The sequence below is a fragment of the Lycium barbarum genome, chromosome 11, assembly GCF_019175385.1.
Source record: "Lycium barbarum isolate Lr01 chromosome 11, ASM1917538v2, whole genome shotgun sequence".
NCBI classification, from domain to species: Eukaryota; Viridiplantae; Streptophyta; class Magnoliopsida; order Solanales; family Solanaceae; genus Lycium; species Lycium barbarum.
Window position 1 is genome coordinate 120,896,779 of NC_083347.1, and position 7,035 is coordinate 120,903,813.

General features: G+C 35.0%; 1 pseudogene; it reads left to right on the top strand.

The window, feature by feature from the left end:
- Positions 1 to 1,022: 1,022 nt before the first annotated feature.
- LOC132620224 (polycomb group protein FIE1-like) lies at positions 1,023 to 5,152 on the top strand (annotated as a pseudogene).
- Positions 5,153 to 7,035: the final 1,883 nt, after the last annotated feature.

Sequence of the window (7,035 nt, forward strand, 5' to 3'; positions counted from 1 at the left end):
CGTATGCATAAAAGGAACCAACTACAGTGCAGATGACTATGACTACTATAGTGTGCTTACTGATATCCTTGAATTGGAGTACAAGGGTAGTACTCGATAAAGAGAACTGTTTTATTAAGTGTGAATGGTTTGATCCCACACCAAAAGTAGGAATGAAGATTCACCCGCAATATAAACTTGTGGATGTCTACCATCGAAGGAAATTAAAAAAGTATGAACCATTTGTTTTGGCAATGCAAGCGGCTCAAGTTTATTATGCCACTTATCCTAGCTTACGATGTGATAAGACTGACTGGTGGGGTGTGTGCAAAACAAAATCTCGGGGTATTGTGGATATGCCCCCATCTTCTTCACAATCACCTCCGGCTGATGTTGTAGAGCCATTCCAATTTGATGAAGATGGTTTAACATTTGATGTGGTACCCGACAATGAAACTATTGTGCGGAATGATCCAAATGGCGAATTCATAAACTTAAGAGACGATGATGATGATTTAGATGATGAGGTAGAAATTCATGATGAATCTGAATTAGATGAAGATGGTGATAATGAGGATGAAGAGGCATATGATGCAAGTGGCAGTGAATAGAGTCAAAATGCTCCAATCTCTTCAAATAAGAGTTAGAGTGATTGAAACATAGTCTGTAAGTTATATCTATTACTATTGGATTTTATATTTCTTGCCGGTAAAGTTCTTGTATTTTAGATCTCGCCGCTTTTATATTTCGTTGTGACCAACTTAAGTATTTGTATTTAATAGTTTTCAGGTTGTCTGTTTGAAAAGTCATCCCTCACTCTCATCTTTATCAGAGAAGTAGTTGATTCTAGAACTACATTTAGAAATAGTGTTTATATATTTATCTTCCATGTCTGGATTAACACATGAATTCCTTTAGTTTTTAGAGCCACCTTGTTATTTGGGTGATATATTAATTAATTACTTACTCGTTATAATTAGACCAGATCATGATTCATTAATTATGTTATTTCTTCATCTACTTGTAGCTTTGAAGTTGCAGATATGGCACCTAGGAGAGGTGGACCAGGTAGATATTTTAAAAAAGAGGAATGCAAATCCACTGACATCTCCTCCTATGTGGAGTCCGCACCTAATCAAGCACCACTATAACCTGAATCGTTGGACTAGAAACGCCACAATCAGTCGCAACAGTCAATAGATTTGTACCATCATCATCTTCCGGGCTTGATACACATGAAGATGAAATTAGATCAAGAAGTTCTTCAAAAACAAATGATGGTACTTGTATCCTAATTGAATTCATCCTTGGAGGGTAAGAGTACAAGTACCATGCCATTTACATTTTTTTAGTTCATTTTTGTTTCATGCTTATATTATGAGTATCATTGCATCTTTGGAGGGAACTTCTTATTTTTTTTTCAATATGGTAGAACACTGTTTTGCAGATCAATATATGCTCATGAAGTGGTCTCGTATAGGGGATACCTTTTTATTATATTTTATATGAAGTAAGGTTGGTAGGTGTTCAAAGAATGAGGTTCTGATATGAAATTTACGATTAAGTTTGAAAATGTGATACTAGTTTCTTTTTGAACTCTAACATGAAGAAATCCATAGTAGAAATCCATATTCTCATCCCAGATCATTTTTTGTTAGGCGACTTCACGTACCCTTTGTCATTAAATGAGCAAGGGCTTCGACTAAAATATCCTAAACTCGCACCCCATTGACATATTTTGATTTTTTTTTTCAGTTTGTCATAATCATTATTTCACCAACTAAATCCTAGTTCATAGCAGCATCTGGTAACTTATTGGTTTTCCGGTATCCTCTTTCTGAATAGGAAAAGATGCGCAAAAAGTTGATGGATTTAACTTATATGTAATGACGTCCACTATCATTGTGTTTTAACTTGTTGTAGCAAGTAACTTGCCTTAATATTTTGCTTATTGTGTTATCTTTTACATGATTTGATAGTAAAAATTATTATGTTCATTACTTATTGAAGCCTGGAGCCAAGTAATAAAGTAGCTTGGGCAGTCACAAAAATCTTAGATGAGAAACTGGACCACGGTCATAATTAGTCCATTAATCCAGAGACAAAGGACTTCTAATGGGAGGATATTAAGGTGATACTAATTATTATTTCGTGGTTTCTTCTAGCAAACTTGAATTTACTATTATATAACTGTCCATGCCAAAGATAATAATTTTCAGAATTGGGTATAAACTGTAAATCTTGTACCATCTCTTCACATTGCGGAGTTATGCTATTATATATCTTGTCGCATTTCTTATCAAACCTGAGAGTTATGCATGATGGTAAATTTTTATTGGTGAAGTTTAAATTTAGAATTTGGACAGGTGCATGCTCCTGTAAATGTGGTGTCTTTTCTTGGTCTAGATATGTCATCTGAGAGTTGTTAAAAAATACAGAACTGAAAAAAGATGACAGTAACAGAAGAATCAGACTGCTAGCATCAGTATACATTTCTACTTATAAGTTTTTAACTTTTTGCTGGTTTGTCAGGTTACTGTATACCAATGTCTCGAAGATGGTGTTATTGCTGTGCTGCAGTCTTATATCGATGAAGACGTAAGAAGTTGCAAGTACTCAGTTGTTGCATTTGAACTTTACATATGTCATCTCGTATGCTTAAAAAGCTTTTGGCCTTTTCCATGTGCTTTGTTGATCAGAAAGATGAATCATTTGACACTGTAAGTTGGGCTTGCAATATTGATGGGAGTCTATTAGTAGTGGCTGGATAAAGAAATCGAATTCTTCGCGTTATTGATGCTGGCAATGAGAAGATACACAAGGTCTTGTACATGAAATCTTTCATTCACACTTTACATGGTTAAACAAAAGTAACTGCTTCTTTAGTTATAAAAAATGAATATCTGCAAATGAGTTCGTAACATCCATCTAATTAATCTTTATCTGAACACTAAAGTATTTCCTTTATTCCATGATCTGGTCCATCTTAGTTCCTCATGATATGCGCACGTTAAGTTTCCCGTAGTGATTCGTTCCATGTTAAGTTGTATTAACAATACAAACTTGAAAGATAAAGGTGCTCTTAAAACTAGTTACATGTTAACTTAATAGCATTTGTCTATTCACCTTCGTTAATCTACTTGTTTATGATTGAACAGAGCTTTGTTGGGCATGGAGACTCAATAAACGAAATTAGGACGCAAGCCTTGAAACCATCTCTTGTAGTATCTGCCAGCAAAGTATGTTCCTTAAGTATCCTTCTCTTTCTTTCTTAACCCTTCCTCAAAAGGGAAAATTGCATTTTCCTCTAAAATGTGAAGAAATTTTTTCAACTGTTGCAAGATGTATGTAGAGCATCAATCAATTTTGCATCTATTTCACATGGCATATTTTAATTATCACGAATATTCCAGGATGAATCCGTTCGCTTGTGGAATGTCCATACTGGAATATGCATTTTGGTATGTGCTGGTGCTGGGGGTCACCAAAATGAATTACTTAGTGTGGTAAGTTACTCTGTTAGCTGTGGCGGCCTACTCTAACGATGGAGCTGGTGTTGTCAACAATACTGGGAACTAGGATTTTGAGCTTATCCGCTGGTCTGTGATGGTTGTAGGACTTCCATCCTTCTGATATATATCACAGTGCTAGCTGTGGAATGGATAACACTATGAAGATCTGGTCAATGAAAGGTAAAATTCGTAACACTTTCCGTTTTACATAGATTGTTGAAGACATATGATATACAACTAACTGACTATGTATCATCATCTACTAAAACTTTGGAGAAGAGAAAAAAGGGTGTGATCTCTATAGGAGCAACTTGTAATTGCTCATGTTCTCAAGGCTTCTCCAGAACCTTTGGGATGATGTTAATGTTGTGCTTACTATATGACTTTACCTTTTTGGATTTGGTGACTTGTCACCTATATACAGTGAACCTGAGACGACTACCTGGACGTGTTGAAACTAATGACTTGCACCCAATCTACTACATGGAATACATTAATGTATTAGCAAATATTGCTATGAGGATATCTTTGTCCTCGGTTACGAGTTTTGAAATGAAGCCAATAAAGACAAAGATCCAATTGCAGTTATAAATGCACCAACTACCGAGAAGGAAATATGAGCCAGCATGCAGTTATATAGACATTCACATATTCTGGTGTTGACAATGCTTGTTATCTAGACTGCTTTACTACCCTATTTATAGTCACGCATATCAGCAAATATTGTACTGTTATTACTGGTAGGAGGATGTAGTGTTGGCTGTGGATCATATTTCTATTGTATCATCTATTCCATTGGTGCTCAGTGGTTACACAAGTTTGAAAAAATAAGATGAAGTAACATCAATTTGAGCTGACATTTCTTTTCTGATGAACTTCTTGTGTTGCAGAGTTCTGGACATATGTAGAGAAATCATTTACTTGGATGGACCTTCCTTCCAAGTTCGCCACAAAATATGTTCAGTTTCCAGTGAGTATTGTCTTGTTGCTTCTCTCCTTCCCTGCCTTTTTCCTTCTGAAACTTCGGTTGGAAATTTTTCCTTGCTGTAAAATCCTTTTCACCCTTTCAGATATTCATAGCTTCAGTCCATAACAACTACGTTGACTGTAACAGATGGCCTGGTGATTTCATCTTGTCCAAGGTGAATGGATTGACGTGCTTACTACTAAGTTATTTCTTTTTTCCAATTGTTCTGCTATGTGAACCTATCAAAAAACTGTTCTGCTGTATGAATTCTTGGTTGGCATTAGTTCCTTTCCTTGGAGATATGTACTATTCTGAATTCGGAGAGGGGGATTCAGACTAACATCTAGACTTTGATGCTCGAGTGCAAGAATCTGTTGGACATCGTTTTCAAGAAATGAAGCATGAGATAAGAGAAGATATCAGACAAGAAATAAGGGAAAAAATGCGACAAGTATTGCATGTAGAAATGAGACATGAAGTGCAACAAGAGGTGCAAGAGCAAGTTAATCAGATACTTCAAGCACATTGTTCGGGCATCATAGTTCGCTTACCTTCACCTCCTTCTGGTAGACCTGACACGTCCTCGAATAATGAAACAAGTCATATTTAGATTAATTTTAGATTGTTTTATGTTAGACACACTTTGGATTGTTTCTTCAACTCTATGATAGATGTTATTATTCATGAAATAAGTAAATGTTTTTTTTTTGGATTTGTTTTACTGCTTTCAGATTTTTCAAAGCTTTATATTAATATAAATATTAATCCTTTGGTTAGTAATATTTACCAACAAATTAACGATCAGTTAATAAATTTGCTGACGGTTAGTAACAAAAAAATTTGTTGTTACTAATATTACTAACCAATTACTAACGTAATTTAGAAAACTAAATAATCGTTCTTGCTAACGTTTCGAAAATTCGTTGGTAAATTACCAACATAACTTTTCTGTAACTAAAATTTCTAACCAATTATCAATGTGTCTTGAAAATTTTACTATCGGACTTGCCAACCAAATTATTATCCATTAGTACAGTTGCTAACGGAATACCAACAACATTTCTTTTTTGTTACTATAGTTACCAACAAATTACCTACGCAATTGAATGATGAAAAATCAAATTTACTAACTCCATTTCTATTAGTTAGTAAAGGTACTAACGATATACCAACCGAAAAATGGTTAGTGAATTTACCAACGAAAATTTCAGGGCCAAGCTTCAAAAATTAGCAACAACATCTTTGGGTGTTTACCAACCAATTTTTAGTTGGTAATTTTACTAACAAATTAAAATTGGTTGGCAAAATTTACCATCGAGCCTTTTAGCAACGGATCAATATCAGTTGGTATTCAGTTGGTAACTCAATTTGCCAACCGATTTGATCAATTTACCAACGGAATTTTTTGTTGGTAATCAGGGTTTCTTTTGTAGTGATGAAAACCATAGTAAATGCTTTGTTTATAAATAGTTTATTGAAAATATTTGACTTTTCAAAATGATAGAGCATTCATGGATTTCTACCCCTTTTCTTAAGTCTAACCATCATAGATCGTTAAGTATTTGAAGAGACTAAAAGTGTTGATTTCGACAAGCTTAGATAACTAAAATTGCTTAGAATTATATTTAAGGGAATGTTTTAAACTTATGCCCAAAGAAAAAGGACAACATTTAGGGTGTGTTTGATATAATGGAAAATGTTTTCTTGTGTTTGGTACGCAAGTTGGAAATGTCATTTTAAGAGCATTTGCATATATTCAAAGCCAAACCACTGTGAAGTTTTCGAATTCAGAGTACAACTTTTGGTGGCGGGGTATATGGGTTGGGAAGTGGGGTATGCTGCCGGGTTTGTTGGGGGGAGGAGGAGTGGTGTTGGAGTAAGAAAAAATTTCATTTTTATAAAAATAAAAAATATATAAAATAGAAAATTCGTGGGGTGTGTAAAAAACCCAAAAGATAATAAATTTTAAATACTTTTTTAAAAAAAAATGAACTTTTTGGAGGGTGGAGGGGGTCGCGGGACGGGGGTGGGGCGTGGGTTGGGTGGTGGTAGTGGGGGTAAGAATTTTTTCCATGGTTTATAAAATTTTATAAAAGTAAAATAAAATATATAGAAAAAATAATTAGAGGGAACGGGGTGGGGTAAGGTAGGATGGGTGGTTTGGGGTGGTGGGTGGAGTTTTAGATATTTTACAATATTTGGAGGTCTTAAATTGAATATACACATCTGTTCATGAAAAGGCATGACTATTCTGAAAAGTCATTTCTCAAATCTATAAATATAAGGACACTGCAAAAGTAGCATATAAAAAAATCTGCAGGTATAATACGGGCTTTGTTTTATCCTAAAGGAAATTGTTTGTATCTATATATATATATGGACAATATCTGTTTAAGAAAGGTCGATTTTTCACGTCTTAAAGTCATTATCTTCTTTGGTTATATTTACCTATTTTTCTAACATGGACTGGGAGTGGTGGGGGGAGACGTTAGGTGGTGGGGAGGGTAGGTTGGGTTTGTGGGTGTGGGTGTGGGGGGAGGAGTTGGAGGTGGTGGTGGGGCGTATAGGGGTGGGTTG